The sequence below is a fragment of the Protopterus annectens genome, chromosome 10.part0, assembly GCF_019279795.1.
Source record: "Protopterus annectens isolate FY-2018-M chromosome 10.part0, PAN1.0, whole genome shotgun sequence".
Lineage (NCBI taxonomy): Eukaryota > Metazoa > Chordata > Ceratodontiformes > Protopteridae > Protopterus > Protopterus annectens.
The window spans coordinates 354,844,457-354,864,427 of NC_056744.1; the positions used below are offsets into that span (position 1 = coordinate 354,844,457).

The 19,971-nt window shown below is 42.3% G+C and overlaps 1 protein-coding gene across 5 annotated transcripts in view; it reads left to right on the plus strand.

Annotated features, from left to right (window-relative positions):
* Positions 1 to 19,971, plus strand: part of FAM20B (FAM20B glycosaminoglycan xylosylkinase) — a 381,708-nt gene that overhangs the window by 63,810 nt on the left and 297,927 nt on the right. Inside the window, exon 1 of one of the 5 annotated variants that reach the window (XM_044085255.1) lies at positions 11,515 to 11,651. The exons of the other annotated variants lie outside the window; for them this stretch is intronic. The gene's annotated coding sequence lies outside the window, so the exon portion shown is untranslated. Of the gene's footprint in view, positions 1 to 11,514; positions 11,652 to 19,971 lie in introns of those variants that run through there. 5 annotated transcript variants of the gene reach the window in all.

A 19,971-nucleotide genomic window follows, 5' to 3' on the forward strand; every position in this document is an offset into this window, starting at 1 on the left:
GTTAATAATTGTATTACTTGTGGGAAGCAAATACCTCATAAGGATTTTCATTTGTACTGTATTCCTTGCCTAGGCCCTGACCACAACATACCTTGCTGTCGGTTTTGTGCTTTATTTAATCAGTGCACTATCCATTGTTGGTACATTTTTGCTTCTAAATATTTCTGTTCTCTGTTTAATTATCCAGAAATGATGTTGGTTAGCCATCCGACTACCAGAATACCGAAAAAACGCAAAGAAAAAGACAGACAGGCTGTTTAGGTCCAAAACTGCTGACTACACTTCTCCTAAGCCAGTGACCAGTTCGCTGGTACTCAGTGAGGTGCTCTCGCAGCCCCTGATACCCGCTACTTCTGATTCGCAGGCCTCTACTGAGACCCATTTGGAGTCCGGTATGCCGCGAGATGCTTCACCTGTGGAACCCGTGGATGTCTCTACCTTGGATGGGTCCGGAGCTGCTGTGCAGGCACCGGCTTCTGAGGGTGTATTCAGGCATACAGACTTGCATATTAAGCAGACTCCACCTTCAATACTAAGGCCTAAATCTCTGTCTAAAAAAAAAATGCCCAGGCTACATGTTCAGGCCCCTATGCCTAAAAAACAAATGATCAAAATGGCTGAAGATTTAATTACTCTAATCAGGGGTAGTCAACCCCCCGCCCCTTTCTAAGAGGCCTAGGGCTGAACTTGATTATGAATCTTCTGAACCGGACTGTGTTTCTTCTGACTCTTCTAATGACCTGGATTTGTCCATACCTACTTTATGAGGACTCTTATGCAGAGCATTCCATTCCCTCTGCTTCTCCCCCTGAGGATTTTTCTTTTGGGGAAACTTTACATACCTCAATACCTTAAGGGAGCATTTCCACTGGGAAAGTCAGGATTTTTCTGAATCCAAAAAGAGGCTTAGAGATTTCCTTCTTCCTCAGCATAGGCCTTTGGCTATACCTCCTGTACTAGACATTGTTGCCGATGCGTTTTCAGAATCCAGTATGGCCCCTGATTCCTTGCCTCCGGCCCCTAGTAAACCAGACAGATACTACAGGGTTCCCGAGTCCCACAAATTCCTAGGGCCTATATAAGCCTAGCCAAACAGTACCCTGGCTTTTGCCACCCAAGAAAGTTATTTCCTGTGCCCCTGTCAAGCAGAGACACAGAAGTCATCCCCGGGGTGAATTTCCTATCTCCCATTTAATCAAGATTTTTCTTGAGTGCTAATGAGGAGCTTTGTTTGATATAGATAGGTAGTTTGTTACAGAGTATGGGAAGTCTCTGAGACCAGGAATCTATTCCTCCAGCATGTTCTGTTTATTGTGGCGACAAGGTGTTTAGGTCCCTAGGATGTGTAGCTTGGAGGGATTGGGATTTCTTTACGTGGAGCATGTCCAACAGCTCTGGGTTTGACATAGCTTTGTATGTTGATCGCCTCTGAGTAGGCGATATGTGAGTAAAGCTGGAGTTTTTTGAGACAGTCTGCGTAGGACATCTGTTTGAGGCCAGTAATCCTCTGTGAGGTATTTCTGTGGCCTTTCCAGTTGTTGTAGATGTCTTGTGAGGTACATATCAAAAGGGGCGTTGTACTCTATAATGGGTCTAATGAGTGATGAGTAGAGAGGAACAATGACCTCTTCCTGGATGAGAAACCTTTTGTGATGCGGTGCGCCACGTAGAAGGATTTCCTGACTACTGTGGCGAAGTGATTATCAAAGGAGAGACCACTGTCCACCTGTGTCCCAAGGTCTCATCACACTTTCGGTGTTAACACTGCTAGGATGGCTTAGTGGTTAACTACTGTGACCCTAGTGTACAGGGTCTTGGGTTCGAGCCTTGCAGAGGCTATTTTTGGGAGGGTGGCCTAATGGTTAAGGTGTTTGCCTTACAAACACAAGGTGCAGGGTTTGAATCTCACAAGGGATAATTGGCTAGGCTTAAAATGGCTTACAAGGGCAGCTAGCTTAGTACTAATCTATGAACCTAAGTAGACTACCGCCTATGTGGTAGTTCATGGGTACAGAGTTTTTACCAAAGGGGATGATAATGCACTTTTTGGCATTGAGCTTGAGACCATGTCTTTGACACCAGGCATCTGTCTCAGTGAGGCCCTTTTGTAGGATGTCCACATCGTTAGGAGATTTTATTATGGTTCCTAGTTTGCAGTCATCTGCGAACTTTGTTAGCCAAAGGCCTTCTGTGTTGGCCTGTACTTCAGAGAAGTAGATACCAAACAGGAGAGGACCTAGGACTGAACCCTGTGGTACTCCACTTGTCACTGGTCTGAAGTTGGATTTAATCTGCTACTTTCACAGTGTGGGTTCGGTCAGTGAGCCAGTTGGCAACCCATCTTGTGACACAGGGATTTATACCTAGTTTAGTGAGTTTGTCTATAATTCCAGAGTTGGGGTATGGTGTCGAAAGCCTTGGCGATATCTAGATAGGCTGTGTGTACCACCTTACCCTCATCTACAGCTTTGGTGACCACTTCAAAGAAGTCTATCAGGTTTAGAAGACATGATCTGCCTTTTACAAACCCGAACTGGGTAGGGTCCAGAGTTTGGAAATTACCAATGTCATTGTTTATAAGTTCCATGATGATACGCTCCATAGCCTTGCAGACCAGGCTCGTCAGGCTAATGGGGTAGTAGTTCCCAGGGTCTGTGGTGGCTCCCCCTTTGTGGAATAGGATAACCGTTGCTGTGCGCCATTCAGTGGGCACAGAGCCTGAGGTGAAGGTATGATTGAACATGGTACTAAGGTGGGGTGCCAGTTCATTCTGTAGTTCATGCAGAACACAGCCTGGGATGTTGTCAAATCCCATGGATGCTGTGTTTTTGGCTTTGGAGAGTTTTTTTTTACCTGTGCAGCTGTGATTACAGGTACTTTGCATTCTTCGGTATAGAGATGGGCCCTTTAGGGGATGAGAGAGGGGTAAAGTTAGGTTCAATGCTAACTTTACCCCTCTCTGCTATCTGCCAGGATGTTGGCAATATCAGTTTCTGTATATTTAGTGCCATTGTGCTGTAACTCAGAGAAGATCTGAGTGTTGCCATTGAGATTCTTGACATAGCTATAGAATGCTTTGTGGTTGTCTTTAGAATCAGTGGCGATTTTGTTTTCATAACTAGCTTTGGAGGATTTTATGAGGGATCTCTGCTTCTTACTGAGGCTGACCACGGAGCTCCTCCAATCTAGGGATTTTACTCTCTTTTTGCAACAGTTTCTTTCTTCTTTTGTAGAGTTTGTTTATAGCCGGGGACCACCAGATTGGCTTCATTTTTTGGAGGATAGCATCTTGGTTCCGTTAGGGATAGCACGATCCCTGCTCTCGTGTAAGTGCTTATAAAGTGCATTTGTGTAGAATTCAGCAGTCGTACCTCTATTGACAGTCTGCATGGATGTCGTGAAGTTTGCCACTTCTATCTTAAGCGTGAAGTTGGCTTTGGATAAATTTTTTATGGTGGTTTTCCTAAATGGGGGCTGAGGATGGGATGTGGATGTCTAGGGTGATTAGCTTGTGGTCGGATCTGACCAATGAGGAATTGACCTCTGGTGTGGAACACCGCTTGCCCATGTTGGTAATGACCAGGTCTAGGATATTGCTGCCCCTGGTGGGGGTGTGGGTAAGTTGATTCAAGGCATTAGAATTTATGAAGTCCAGAAGACGTTGAGCACAAGAGTTGGTACATGAGTAGTTTTCCCAGTTAATGGTGGGGTAGTTGAAATCACCCATTATTAGGATGTTAAGTTGTACCCTAATATTTTCCAGTGTATCAAGAAATGAGGAGTGGGAATCCTGGGGCATGGTGGGGGATCTGTAGCAAGCTAAAATTTGCATTGCGGTCTTGCCCAGAATTAGTTGCACTTGGATAATCTCAGATGCATTATGCTGAGCAACTAGCCTGGAGGTGTGGATATCCTTAATGAATATTGACACGCCTCCACCTTTAGTGCATCGGTCCAAGTTAGGTGGCCGAAAGGTGTGGTATGAATTATAGCCTGGTAATGCAGGGGTTCTCTCTGGAGCCTTGAACCCAAGTCTCTGTCACTGCACAGATGTCTATGTTCTCCATTTTAAGGAGTGCCTCGAACGCGTCCATTTTGAGGTTTAGACTTCTAGCATTAAGTAGCATTACCCTCAGATTTTTCTTGCTTGTACCTGTTACGGTGGTGAATTTGTCATTTGAATCTTGCCTAAAAAAAGTACTATAGGGGTGGCAAGAGCCTTAGCCAGTATCGGGAATCCCAAGGGCGACAGGTGCAGGCCATTTCTGGCAAAGCATCGTGGTTTGTCGATCATGTCATCCCAGGCAGACAGATACTAGATCCCCTTAGAATGACACCAGAAGCTTAGCCTACTCTTTGAAGTCAGTCATTTTGTCCTTATACTGTGGTCTCATTGTGGGTGATGGCAGGATGCTACTCGGGGCTAGGGTCATACCTGCTTGGGCTACAAGATCAGAAAGCTCCTCCATGTCTCTCTTCATTTAGTCCAGGGAGGTATGTCTCGGGTCATTCACACCAACATGGACAATGACAGAGTCTTATTTGTACTTGCTGTGGAGTGGTGCGTGTGTTGTGGCGGATCCTGGCAGCTGACATTGACTTTTTCTCCTTGCTTAGCCTTGTGAGTGGAACAGCAATGTGCCTGACTATAGAGTCACCTATGACTAGAGTGTTAGGTATGTTATGCTTTATGGGCTGTGGTTGAGTGGCACACTGAGTTTGTGGGCTATATGTCATTTGGGTTGTGTTGGGGGGGTGGAAGTTGCTTACGTTACTGCTTTGGAGGTCCCTGTTGCGTGGGTAGATTTTTTTTTGAGAGCCTCCACGAATGTAGGTGTGTGTGTCTGTGTGTGTTTTGGTGGTGTAGGTTTTGAAGGACTATGTGGTGTGGTGCAAGTGTTTACCTTCTTCTCTTGACTGTCTAGTCCAGTCTTGGATGAAGAGAGCTTTGCTTCCAGTTTGGTTATTATAAGTGCATCTCTCACCGGTTGTAGTGTTTTGGGTGGTAGGAGGAGAGGGTTGTCTGTGTACATGAGGCAATTGCTGCATTGCCCCAAGATGTCCAGATTCATCCGGTAGACAGGAGCAAACATCGGGAGCTGACGCTTAGACATGCCTGGATAGGTGCTTATTTATTAAATACTAAAAACTGTTTTCCTCTATAGACAAGATGGGACTTCTTAAACAGAAAATGATGTTTTCTGACTGTGTGGAAAATAAAGATTTACAGGATTTATTGCATTCAGCTGAACAAGTTGGAAAACATACTTTCCAATGTGGTTTTGAGTCTTTAGAGGCCTCTTGCAGGGCTGCTGTTACTGGGTCTGTGCTTAGTAGGCATGCTTGGCTTAAGGAACAATCTCTGCCTGATCATGTTAAAGCACAACTGTTTGATGCCCCTTTGCAGCAGAACAGTCTGTTTGGCAATAAGGCTGAAGAAGTTCTCAAAGATGGAAGATAAAGCTAAATCTATGCAAACTGTGAAAGATTTCTTGAAAGTACAACCTCCAAGATTTAGTAGGTACTGGCCTACTAAGAACTGGTCCTTTCTAGTTTTCCAGGGCCTCTCAAGCCAAACCCAGACACTCCAAAAGCACCAGGTTTCAGTCCCAAGGGACTTTCAGAACTAAGCAATGGGGGTGCTTCCACTTCCAAATCTGGAAATAACAAGACACCACCCTGTGGTAAACAGTCTCAATGACTTTCTTTTAAAATTACCAAGCACTTGCCTCTTAGCCGCCCCTTTGGGGGGAAAAATGGCTCTTCATGCAAAAAACTGGCAACTTATAACCCAGGACAAATGGGTTTTAAGTAGTGTCCCAGGGATGCAGATTTCATTTCCAGACCTTGCCAACTGGCGGCCAGACCTGCCCCCAAATCAGTGGGCAGAGGCTCAGAAACAAGTACTTTCCCTCCTAAACATGGGGGCTATTCAGCCAGTACCAGAAGAGGAAATGGGGCAAGGGTTCTACTCCAGACTTTTCCTGGTACCCAGAAAAGACAAATCATGGCGTCCAATTCTGGACCTGTCTACTCTAAACACCTTTCTGGACATTCCAAAATTCAAGATGCTGACTCTTCACCAGTTACTTCCTATGCTAGGCAAAGATGCCTGGTTGGCAACTCTAGATTTAAAAGAGGCTTACCTGCATATCCCAATCGGGGAATCTTGCAGAAGATGCATCTGCTTCAAAGCAGGCTGCGTGCATTATCATTTCTCTGCACTGCCCTTTGGCTTGTGTACTGCGCCCAGGATATTCACAAAGTGACTGGATCCAGTAATTGCATTATGCAGGCAAAGAAATACTCAAATATATCCATACCTGGACGATTGTCTAATTCAGGCAGAATACCAGGCCATTCTTCTAAAACATCTAGCATTTGTAAAAGGAGTTCTAACCTGTCTAGGGTACACCATAAACGAAAAGAAATCACAACTGGTACCCTCTCAAAACATTACATTCCTGGGTGCAAGCTTGAATACAACTGCCCAGATGGCTTTCCTTGCGCCAGAAAAACAAATTTATTTGGTGACTTACTTCAAACAGGTGGCCACAAAAACCCTGCTATCTGCAAGACAAATATTGCACGCCTTGGAGTTCATGGCCTCCTGCATTCTTCTAATTCCATATGCAGGACTGCATATGAGGAAACTTCTGTGGTACTTAAAAGGTTTATGGAGTCAACATTGTCACAGCCTGGAAATTGATTCCTATCATACCTTGCCTGCGCCTAGAATTCCTATGGTAGGCAGAGGCCTGCCACCAAAACAAGGGACTGCCATTCACACCACCCCCTGCCGCCGAAACCCTAACTACAGACGCATCAGACTATGCATGAGGGGCTCATATGGCAGGGAAATGCATTCAGGGCAAATGGAGCCCAAATCAAATGCACCTTCATATCAATCCAAAAGAAATGCTAGCTGTACAGAATGCACTGACCGCCTTCAAGGACTACCTTCATCCAGGACAACTAGTGGTAAAAACGGACAACACGGTTATGTGGTACATAAACAAGCAGGGGGGTACACATTCCTACCCCCTCTGCAGACTAGCCATGGCATTGTGGAACATGGCCTTGAGCTACCAAGTACAACTGCAAGCTCAATTCCTGCCAGGAAAGCTGAATATTCTGGCAGACGAACTAAGCAGAAATCTCATGGACCCACACGAATGGAGACTGAAACCACAGATTTTCAACATGTTGACATGCAAATGGGGGAGCCCAGATCTTTTTGCCTCACCCCAGAACTACCAGTTGGACAAATTTTGCACAAGAACACCTCACAAAAAAGCATGGAGAGGTGGATGCTCTGTCCTTCAGCTGGAAAACTATCAGTCTATGCCTTTCCCCTTCTGCCTTTGCTCTCCAAAGTTCTACTAAAAGTCAAACGGGACAAACCAAAAATGATTTTGATTGCTCCAGACTGGCCTCGCCAACACTGGTACCCACTCCTGCGCAGTGTCACAAATTTCTCCATGGCACCTGCCTCAGACAACGTCCTTACTGTCTTGGCAGGAGAAGCAAATTCTGCACCCTCAGCTCCAAACATTGAATCTTGCAGCTTGGCTAATCATTTAAATTCCCCCTTATCATCCCTCAGCAAACCTGTGATGGATGTCATTTTGGAGGCGAGAAGACCTAGTACTAGAAAATCTTATGCTGACAAATGGAAAGATTCTGTGCCTGGAATCAGTCTCAAGGGATGACACAGCAGCGCCCCATTTACCTCGGATTTTGCAATACTTAACTGAGATGCTTCACAAGGGCCTGTCTTTTTTTTCTTCCATAAAAATCCATGCCTCAGTCATTTCTGCTCATTACAACACAGAACGGCCCCCCTCTTTTCTCTCATCCTCTGCTAAAGCAGTATCTCAGAGGGGCCAAAAACTTGAGACCACCCAGTAGAGCTCCAGCCCCTGCCTGGGACCTTAACTTTGTATTGGAGAAACTCACTCTAGCTCCTTTCGAGCCGGCTGCTACTGCAGACTTAAAATTTCTTTCCTGGAAAACAGCCTTCCTTTTAGCAATCACTTCAGCTAGAAGGATATCTGCATTACAGGCCCTTATGGCAGTGGAGCCTTTCATCATCTTTCATGTGGACAGGGTGTCACTCAGGACCAATCCATCCTTCATGCCCAAGGTGGTATCCAGTGGGCTCTTAATCAGTCCATTCATTTGCCAACTTTCTTTCCCAGTCCACAGAACAAGGGGGAGCGGATTCTGCATTCATTGGATGTACACAGACAACTTGGATTCTACTTGGACAGGACTAAATCTCGAAGAAAATCTGAACAACTCCTGGTAGCATTTGATTGCAGGGGCAGAGGGGAAAGCTATGTCAAAACAAACCGTTTCTAAATGGATAAGTCATTGTATTCATTTCTGCTATAAGCACCATGGAAAACCTATCCCCCAGGGGATCAGCTCTCATTCCACCAGGACTGCATCTACTTCTGCAGCCTTTCTCGGAGGTGTTCCTATCAGGGATATTCTAGAAGCTGCTATCTGGAGTTCAGTTCATACTTTCGCCAAGCATTATCACTTTTCTCTAAATCCAGAGCTGGCTTTGCCACTGCTGTTTTGCAGGGCCTTTGTAGCTGGTCCTAATGCTGTATAAATCCATCCTCCCAACCGTAGCTTTGGGAATCTACCCAAATGTAATGACTGCAACAGTGAAACACGAAGAACATAGTACAGTTGTGTACACTTTACCATAAATGTAGGAGTGTATTTGGGGGGCACCTGACATCTGGGACAAGAAAAACTGATGTAATGGCATCTGCTGCATGTTTTATACCCCTGACGTCATGGAAGAAGGGACAGCAACTGACGCAGAACCCAAGATTTTGTTAATCAGGCCGACTGAGGGCAACCTGCCAGCAGATTACCCAAATGTAATGTGACTGCAACAGTGAATACACTCCAACATCTACATTTATGGTAAGTGTACACAACTTTACTTTCCTCATTTTAGCATTATCTGAACAAGAAAGAAATAGTGAGTGGGTAGGAATGTATTTTTTTAATCCCAAAGAGATGCTCCTTTCCAGTGAAGCCAGCAATCCCTTTCCTTGCTGGTCTGTGACCAGATTATTAGGTGGTTCATATTTTGAGATATCATTCAAAATGATATTGCACATTTTCAAATAATCCACTTGTGTTGCATTTAAAATAGTTCACTGTATGCCTTCAGTTGTTAACTCCATCTTTAATTGCAGTGCTCTTGATATACAGTAGTTTTTAAGGGAGCCTTTTTTTACCCCCACCTCCAAGAATACAAATCCCTAGTGCTGGGGCAGCAGTAAAGTGTTTGCAGCCCTACAGTAGGTTATAGTTTCTTTTGTGCCACGTATTAATGCTTCATGTTATTTATAAAGTTGTCAGTGCCCCCCCCCCCCCCCCCCCATGAACTTGCCCATTTAGAATGAAGTTAGTGGGCAATAATGTAGGTGATACTGAATTTTACACTGAAACAGATAACATAGTCTGTTAATTAAACTTTAATATTGCAATTAGTACTACAGGCCTTTGCATTTGCTGGCAAAAAATAGTGACATAGTTTGATGTGGAGTCTAATGTTGTGGTTATTACTCCTAGCCCTTGTAGCGCTTAATTGATATTGTTTTTTTGTTGAATGCTTTGCTTCTTAGTACTGGAATTGTTGTAGTCTTGCTTCGTGTTTTGTGCAATCACTGTAGTGTGCTACTTAACCAAACTACTCAATTTAAAAAGAAAATTGCTGTGTGCTCCTTGCTTTACAAAGGCACTATGTACAGTTAGTCTTGCTCATTTCTTTTTAAATTTCATCCAATGCTTCAGCTCTTGGTGGTGAGCCAGTTCCTTAAAAGTCACTAGCCCTAAAACGAGAGCACCCACCAAATAGAGCTCTGAAAATATTGCCGTCTCATAAAGCATGGAAACATCAGTTTGGTCTGCTGCAGAGACTGCTTTTTAGATGTGGGAGAGTTTTGATTGCTGTACTTGTACGCTTGTTTCCTGTGGCCACCGCACTGTTAAGTTTTCCATTCTATTCTATGGCACACACCTGAGTTGCTCCAGGAAGTGGTCCTTTGATGCCTGCATTTAGTCAACTTTGATCTTTGGTATGTCCTTACACATATGTGGTCTAGTGTACAGTGTCATGCTTGTAGTACAGGAATCTTCTGCATTAATGAGTTCAGTGACCGCATTCCAGGTAACGGGCCTTGTGTTAGCCACTTCTCCAACCTCATTTTACTTTGTCATTCCATATTGGGTGCTGGGCTCAGTGCATAGTATCAGGCACTGGACATTTTGCCCAGCATCAGGCATTACAGCTGTTACCAAGGTGCTGGCCTTGATGTTGTCTTGTTTCTCCCTTCCTCTTTGCAGTGAGAGGTTTTGTGGAATTTCAGTCTAGGCAGATAGATGACAAGCTCCCCTACCCAAGACTAACCAGTCTCTGCCGTTATCACCTGCCTTCCCACTGATACAGTCCTTGTATCTGCAGTTGTGTCACTTCCCATTACTTTAACAGCTGATGTTCATAGATTTCATAATTGGCACTAGGCTGTCTGCACTTGCAGATGTTTTTAAGCATATTCAAATTTCCCAACCCAAAGGTAAGAATCAAATCCTGTACCTATCAAAGGTAACCACATTAACCATTATGCCATACCTTAACCTCTGTGTTGGTAACTCGGGCCTTACAAATGCTCCCTGTCCAATTGTTAAGCTTCTCTCTTACAAGAAATACAAGCTGAGTATGTGAGAAGAAGTTGACTGCGTCTTCAGAGGTGGGATGTAAAGTCCTTGTATTTAGATATAAAGGAGCACTGGAGTTTATCTTCTCCAGACCCCCCATTTGAGGGATTTGCAAAGGCTTATGTTGGAGTTGTGGAATTGCTGTCATGAACATACACCTTCCACAGTGCACACTTTAAGACTGGAGTTGTACCACAAAACCACACCCTTTAGGTGATCCAGTCTTTTGTCTGTACCTTAAACATAAAACCACACGGATGCTTCTAGACCGACTTCCATGGAAGTTAGTTACTACCCCCACCCCGGGTCTTAATTTTTTTTCTGCCAAAAAAAAAAAAGAAAAAAAAGCTGACTGTTAAGGTCTTGTGTATTCCACACCCCATGTGATAGTGGTCCTTTCCAGCAGTAAGGATTCCAGGGCTTTGGATTAATTCAGAAAGCAAATATGCACATCCATTATGCTGTCTGAGGCTGTTGTGCAACTTTGCTCATGTGGTTCCTTTCCAGTGTGACGTCCTGAAAAGAAAAATCTGAGATGTTTGGCAGATTTCCTGATGGCTATTTAAAGGAAACTTCAAAAGCAGTGCAAGACTTGGGTTGTATGTTTCTTACCATTAAAGATTAGTGCCTTAATTGTCAGAGTTGCTTAAATTTAACAGGGTGGTGATTTGTCATACCTAGTGCGCTACTTGAATCTTTTTACTGAAGATAAAGCAGCCTTTTGTACTCCCTTTTCCAGGGGCTGCTTTTTAAGCTGAAGATGGATTCCTACCTTGAAGGGGTAATTAAAACATGACCCTTGTCCTAGAGGGATACAGAGGAGACAGAAGGCACCCTTGGTTGTGTTGGCCCAAGTAGGAGCAACAGATCTTTGAGACCAGCTGCAGCATTGAGGCCGTACGGTAATAAATTCTCTTATCACTGATCACTGAACAATTCCTGATGTAAACTCTCTTTCTGACCATTTCCCACTTTGGGAATTGGTCAGTGGATCTTCATTTCTCTACATGGTTTATTTTCTCATAGATGCATGAGTAAGGGAGTTAAATTGTCCTTTGGTCCATCTGTTTTAAGTACCCTACTTCCTCTTTATTCATGTTGCCAAGATGCCTTGGACAACACCATCTTCTGGATCTGGAGGTCCCCTGCTCTGTTAAAGAGAAGGCCATCTTCAACCATCAGTAGAGTCTAGTTTATACTTTGAGGCCCCTCCCCCCAGAATCAGAGAAAACATCCCCATTTTCAGTTGCCTGAAGCATTCTATTGTAAGGCAGATTTGTCGTGTGGTAATTTTGGAGTCATTTCACGTGTATAAAGATGAGTATGTAGTGTTCTGTAGACTTCCAGGATGCCTACATTCCCCTCCAAATAAATCAGTTTTTACCCTCTGTGACAGTTTGTTTTTTGCATATGCACTTAATATGCACTCTGTTTGGCCTCAAGGTGCATTATACAAATGCACTGCATTGGTTGCTGCAAGCTTGTGCATCAAGAAACTGTAAAATTTATCTTGCCATGTTGATGTACAGTTTTGTATTCTGTTTGTGAATTCCCAGTGCAGACTAATTAGAGCTAATAGTTGCATGGTAATGTCATTCCAGGAAGTCGGAATTTATGGCCAGTTATGAAAAGTCGCATGCCCCTTGGTACAGCTTTTCACAACTATAGGGTACTGGCCTGGTGAGCATTGTTCAGAAATCCAAGTCCTAAATGACCTATACTTTTACCATAGTACCCTTTGGCAGTCATTATGTAACCGTTCTGCAGTAGATCCCAAGATCCTACTGGACAGTCACAAATGCCACATCTCTGATTCTTCTGCACATTGTTTTAGAACAGCCCACTCTTTTTGTCTTCAAGGATATAATTTCCCCAGAACCAAGCCATTAATTTCATTTTTTTTTTAATTTTTTTTTTTATCATTTATTAAACTAGTAATTAGGCTAGTCTGTGAATAGTTTTCAGGAATAACTCAGACCACACAGTCCTCTACATCATGAAGAGTTTAAGAATTCAATGAAAAGCCACGGCAGAAAGTCTTGAGTGAATGCTTTGGTCAACTTCCTGTTACTGGACAAATGTGCTTTAATTATTCCGTTCTTAATATTTTGATTTAACATACATGTATAGTCAGTATATACCCGCTTTTTGCCGGTTTTATTTACTCCATTCATTTCCACATCTGTACCTCACTCGCCCTACTCTGCTTACATCATCAACAGGTTAACAATGACAGTAGCACCCGTAACTGCCGTGGTTATTTCACATTCTTGTCATTTTGTTCACTGACCTAAATTTTGCATGATTCAGCTTTTCAGGCTCTTGAAATGTCATACACAATACCGATTTATTGTATTTAGTCTGTGGTAATTGTATTTTACAGCCTATAATCAATTCCTTTGCTGTTAACTGTTTTCATTTCAACTTTTATATTGAGTACTGTCCAGACTTAGTTCACAAGTAAAAGCACATTGAAAGATTCAAGGAAAATATATCTGTTCTCTCTGGTCAGGTTCCCTATAAAATTTGAAGTTTTAAATCTTCGACATTTTAAATCGTCGAGACCATATGATTGAAGTTTTAAAACTTCAAGATTCTGAACGGAGATCTCCATCTGCCTCTGAGTACCATGAGTTTCACAGAGAAGAAGTATATCCTAAGTGGTAGTAGATTACGCTACTAGATACCATGAAGCGGTAGCTCTGTCCTCCATCAAGGCAGAGGTGGCAGCAAATGCATTTCTAGAGATCTTCAGCAGGGTGCATTTCCTAAGAGGAATACTGACTGACAGAGGTGCCAAATTCATGTCAGACCTGCTGGCTTGTCTTTGGGAGTGCTTTGGGGAGAAGCACCTAAAGACACTCCCTAGTATCTCTAGACTGGTGGTCTTGTAGAGAGGTTAAACTCTACATCAGAGACCATGCTACGGGCATTTGCAGACCAGTTTGAGAGAGTGGGACAAGTGTTTGCCCATCAGTTTTCTTACAGAAAGGTGCCCCAGGAATAGGCATAGTGGTATAGGCTTAGATTTGATTCGTGATGAGTGGTAGGGTGTGTGAGAATCCCACAAGGAGTGTGTTGTGGCATGTGTCCTAATCCTCAGGACAAGCCTTGGGGAGCCCATGGGCTTGGCTCAGGAGAACCTAGCAGGAGCCCAATAGCAGAAAAACGTCTGGTATGACAGGAATGCTCGAGCCAGGGAGTATGATGATGCTGTGGGGGCAGCAGGTGCTGCTTCTCATTCCTGTCGACACAGTAAGCTGCAGGCAGCTTGGGAGGGACCCTTCAAAGTGGTAAGGAAGGTCAGTGATAAATACATGGGAACTGCCAGGTAGGAGACAAGGGCACAGACTGTTCATGTTAACATGGTGAAACCTTACCATGACAGGGAGGCCCTTATGCTAAGTATTTGCAGTTGGAGGCTGAGGTGGATGGTGGAGCCTGGGGTTGCAGGCATGTAATATGACAGTGCAGCACTGTAGTGGGGCCTGCAGTGCCAAGGCAGATGTAATCTCCAGACAGGGAATGGGGTAACACATTCCCAGATAGGGTTGTTTCTCTCAAGCCACATTTCTCAAGAGTCACTTAGAAATACAAGCTTGAGCCTTCAAAAGGGGAGAGGTGTGATTGATAAGAGGTACTGCCAGCCATGCCAGAAGTAGGGCAGTGGATGTATGACTTGTGCCACTGCTAGCACAGCTAGCTGGAATTTTGTAAATTAATTATGTCGTTTGTATATCAAACTGATTTGTACAGATGCTTGTGGTGAAATTGTATTTGTGAGGTTTGCATTTATGCTTGTGTTAAATGCATCAACAGTGCACCCTGCTGGAATGAAGGGGAAATGTACATGTGTTTTAATGAAGGATACTGGGATAGCAAAGGTTGAGCAGCTAACTTTAAGAAAAATAAGGGAAGTGTAAATGAACTGTTAAACTATTAAAGCAGCACCCCACAGTGCTAAATAGGACTGGAGACGGTGGGTCTGGAAGAAGCCATTGTTCATTAGCTCAGTAAAAAGAGGGGAAGCCCCAGGCACTGCCATAAACATTTAAATGTGTATTGTAGCAGTCTATGCTAAATTTCTGTTTCAGCTTCAGAGGGGTTTGCTGTAAGAAACTAGTCAGGTGACCAGATGAGGTCATTCTACAAGCCATCTTGGATATTGTATTTTGACAGGGAGTAATCTCTGAAGATGGAGTGTATTCTGTTTTGGGGAACCTGACTAGAAAGACTGCTCACATACTTCATTGTGCCTTGCTTTGCTAAGTAAGTTATTAGAGAATAGTAATCCTCCTTGATTCAGTCAGGAATATAGTGAAGCTTAGTTTAGATATTGTTTTTTTTTTTGTCCGAGTCTGTCCATCAATGTTCTTTTCGATCTGAACTCTATTTTACTGTGAGTATATATTCAGTATTTTCATGCTTTGTTATTTATTAAATATATTTAAACCTTTTGTTGTGGCTGGTTCTTGTAGAAAGTAAACTCCACACGTCCAGGAAGGCAGGAAGAAACCAAAATGAAACTGCTATAGCGTATACTATTTATTTAGCCGCTTTCGTAACAAAAACTTCATCAGAATAATGACGTTAAAACACCTGAGTACTTAAATACAATAAAAACAGTCATGTGATTAATAGTCATGTGATAAAAATAAAATATTTAAAACAAAAATTAATACAAATCAATTATATTGCTTCCAAAATCCTACATAAACTAAACTGTTCTGAAAATCTAATAAAAATGAGAGAATATTGAACATCCTACTTTGTTCACATTTAACCTGCGTTGGTTCAAGTGACATTTAATGTTAACAGTCTCATTTAATCCGGGGGGAATATCAGACTTCAATTTAATTTGCCAGAAAGATTCCCTTTGTAAGAGAAAATTCCTGAAATCCCCTTCTCTCATGTCCTTCTTCCCCACCTCTAACACAGAAAATAAAAATTTTTTAAAATGTGAACAAATCAATGAATGCTTAAATAAAGCATTCCTATCATCCCTTGACTTAATGCTGTAAATATGCTCCCTTACACGGACTCTTAATTCCCTGGTTGTCATCCCGATGTAAAAGGCATCACAAGAGGAGCACTGGGCGATGTAAATAACTCCTCTGGTTCCACAATTAACTGGGCCTGGGACCTCCAGGGTCCTATTAAAAGTACTAATGGAGATATAAGGTCCCGTGGAAATAAAGCGACAAAAATTACAGTGGTTACATGTAGTCATTCCCCTACTCTGAGCCACTATTTTGTCAGCACTATTTTGCTGTTTCTCAAACATCCTTTTTAAATTTAGACCGCTTTTTTGTACAAAAACGGGTTTCTCACCTAATACCTGAAAAATGTCCTTATTACCTCTGATAATACTCCAGTTTCTCCTTAGAATATTTTGAATCTCCCTACAATCTGAACTCATTTCCAAGGAACAAATCAGGTTTGGATCAACTTTATCTGTTGTCCCTTTTCTACTAACTATATTCACGTCTTCCGTAATGAGGTTTAGTAGTGGCAAGTAGTTAGTTTCCCTTTTTGACCAAACCTCCTTCTTAGTTCGTTCCAAAAGGTCAGCTTCATATCCCCGATTAATAAATAAGGATGAAATGAATGAAAATTCAACATCCAGATCTGAATCTTTAGAGGTCATACGGCTAGCCCGTATAAATTGACCCCTTGGAATGTTGTTAGTAATAAATTTGGGGTGACCACTTTTGTAATGCAGGTAACCATTGTTGAAAGTTTTTTTACGGAAAATGGAACTGTGTATTCTGCCCTCCACATAATCCCATTTTAAGGTTACGTCTAAAAAATTCACCTCTGGACCCTGACATCCCATGGTGAATTTCAGGTAGTCTGACGTGGTATTGATTTCTGTAAATAATTGGTCAACGGTGGTACCGTCCCCATTAATAATAAAAAACAAGTCGTCCATAAAACGACAAAAAAAACAGATGTTATATTTAACCGTTAACAATGGTAAAAATTGCTTTTCCCACCATGTCATTACCAAGTTAGCAAATGCTGGGGCTGCAGAAGACCCCATGGCTACCCCTCTTTTCTGACGGTAATAAGATTTACCAAAGAGAAAAAAGTTATTTTCTAATGTAACTTCCAATAATCGACATAAAATGGAAATTAGGTCATTACTAAAATTGGAACTACTGGTGGACAAAAGACCCCTAATAGCTTCAACTCCCTCATAATGGGGGATGCAAGTAAATAATGAAATTACATCTAAACTGAACATAGTCTGTAACTCAGGATTATACCCCTGTCCACACAAAAACTGATTTATTCTCTTAAGGAAATGCCAGGAATCCTGAATAAAAGATGGTTGTTGGGAGACTACAGGTCCAAGAGTAGCATCTAAAACTAAGGAAATACCCTCAGTAGCAGAGTAAGGTGCTGAGACAATCGGTCTAAAAGGGGGAACAGTAACAGACTTGTGTACTTTGGGTATCCCAAAAAGTACACCAATTCTAGGATGCTCTATGTTGCAAAATTCATATAATTCTAATGAAATTTCCCCATTCATAAGCGCATCATACAAAAGGGTTTGAATCAAACGGTAACGCCGTTTGATTTCAAAAAGAGGAATGATCTCATATTCATCCTCATTTCCCAATAAATCCAACATACCTTCCTCATACATCTCTTTTTTCATGACTACAATATTGTTGCCCTTGTCACTTTTCATAAAACGAAATTCATTAGTTAACTGTTTCAATTTGTTCAAGGCCAACCTTTCGTCCTTTGACAAGTTGTCGTCAAAGTTTGAAAAATGACCTAACAGACTATCAACTTCTTTAATACATGATTCTTCAAAAACCTTTAGAGTATGGTGTAACTTGGGGCAATAAAGGGACGGCTTAACAAAGGTATTTCGGACAGACGGTAAATCATGTAACAAAAAATGTAAATTCAGCTTCCTAGAGTATTTCTTGATATCTACAACAGTTCTCACATAGTTAGCCCTATTGTCTGGGATGAAATTTAAACCTAATTTTAAAACATTAAGCTCCTGGTTACTAAACACATAATCAGTTAAATTTATAATACTGAAGTGTTCATTAGTGGTAGTTATGTCTCGTCCCCCGATGACTGGGAACTCAAAAAAGTCCGACTTCTTGTAGAGACAGTTTTGGTCACCGTTGGGTTTTTTCGATTAGAAACTGTTCCTGTTGTGGACAAGGAAACAGATGGAACTGACCCAGTGTCAACATTAGGGCCCGTACCTGTGTTCTTGTTGGTAGTGTCAATAACGGGCAGCGGTGGGAAATTTTCATCATCCACCGCCAAGCTGTACCCTCCTTGTCCCTTATCCAAAAGGTTGTTACCACTAAAAGGCCTGTTAGAAGCCCCCCGGTCACTTAAATTGGTTTTAAAGCGATCCGATGCTCCAAATCTAATTGAGGAGTTGGTAGTTACCTCACGGGCACTACCACGTTGTCCCACTCCTTTAGTATAAAGTCCATTGTCAGCTTTATTGAAATTTTGCCCTTTGTGGCTGACTGATTTTAGTGATTTAATTGGATTTCCAAAGTTGGCATATGCAGAACTGTTGTTATAAGATTCCACATCACGCAACAACTTTGAGTGTTTTCTATTGATATTGTCAATAGACAGTTGTTCCGTTTCTTTAGAGACTGTCTCTAAGAAGTTGCAAAACTTAACATTTCCCAGGAATTGTTTAAAAAAAGTTTCAAGCTCTAAAATTTCTTTCCTTAGTAGTTCCTTTTTAACCAGATTGTTGTTGTACAATAACTTTAAGAACCTTAGTCCCGCTTCGTTAAAGAAACAAACCAGTTCATCAAAAAACAAGTCACCGGATTGGACCCCGTTGGGGCACTTAAAGAATCTTAAGCCCTTTGGAACTATCTGAAGCTCCAAACAGCGGGCAAAATAACAATTTTCAATGTGGATGGCATCATACCTTTTAAGCAATCGTACTAGGTGCTCCCGTTTAAAATTGAAATCCTTGTCGAAAACCACTTTCGGCGTCTCCTCCACTGTACCTAATTTCTTAAATGGGTTGTCGTCACGGTCAATAAGGTCCTGAAAAGATACCCGACCATTGGTACGTTGACGAACCGGAGCTAGTATAGTATACGCTATAGCAGTTTCATTTTGGTTTCTTCCTGCCTTCCTGGACGTGTGGAGTTTATTGTTGGACTGTTTCATTTTTTGGTTTATTGGCTGTGACTTGCGTCTATGGCAGAGGCTAGCGAAGATTCACTATTAAATATGAGTATTCATGCAACTCCTACTACGGACATGGGGAATTTCAATATGCTTCTATTTGCGGCTCTCACCGAGATTAAAAATTCATTGAAGGTTTTGTCTTTGCGAACCCACGACCCGGAAGTCACTATTAGGGCTTCCAGTCCAGCGGGTTTACATCTCGAGACAGAGACGGCTACTCATTTGGAACCAGCTTTTTTTGATGCTAACCCGGTAGCTCCGGTTCGTCAACGTACCAATGGTCGGGTATCTTTTCAGGACCTTATTGACCGTGACGACAACCCATTTAAGGAATTAGGTACAGTGGAGGAGACGCCGAAAGTGGTTTTCGACAAGGATTTCAATTTTAAACGGGAGCACCTAGTACGATTGCTTAAAAGGTATGATGCCATCCACATTGAAAATTGTTATTTTGCCCGTTGTTTGGAGCTTCAGATAGTTCCAAAGGGCTTAAGATTCTTTAAGTGCCCCAATGGGGTCCAATCCGGTGACTTGTTTTTTGATGAACTGGTTTGTTTCTTTAACGAAGCGGGACTAAGGTTCTTAAAGTTATTGTATAACAACAATCTGGTTAAAAAGGAACTACTAAGGAAAGAAATTTTAGAGCTTGAAACTTTTTTTAAACAATTCCTGGGAAATGTTAAGTTTTGCAACTTCTTAGAGACAGTCTCTAAAGAAACGCAACAACTGTCTATTGACAATATCAATAGAAAACACTCAAAGTTGTTGCGTGATGTGGAATCTTATAACAACAGTTCTGCATATGCCAACTTTGGAAATCCAATTAAATCACTAAAATCAGTCAGCCACAAAGGGCAAAATTTCAATAAAGCTGACAATGGACTTTATACTAAAGGAGTGGGACAACGTGGTAGTGCCCGTGAGGTAACTACCAACTCCTCAATTAGATTTGGAGCATCGGATCGCTTTAAAACCAATTTAAGTGACTGGGGGGCTTCTAACAGGCCTTTTAGTGGTAAC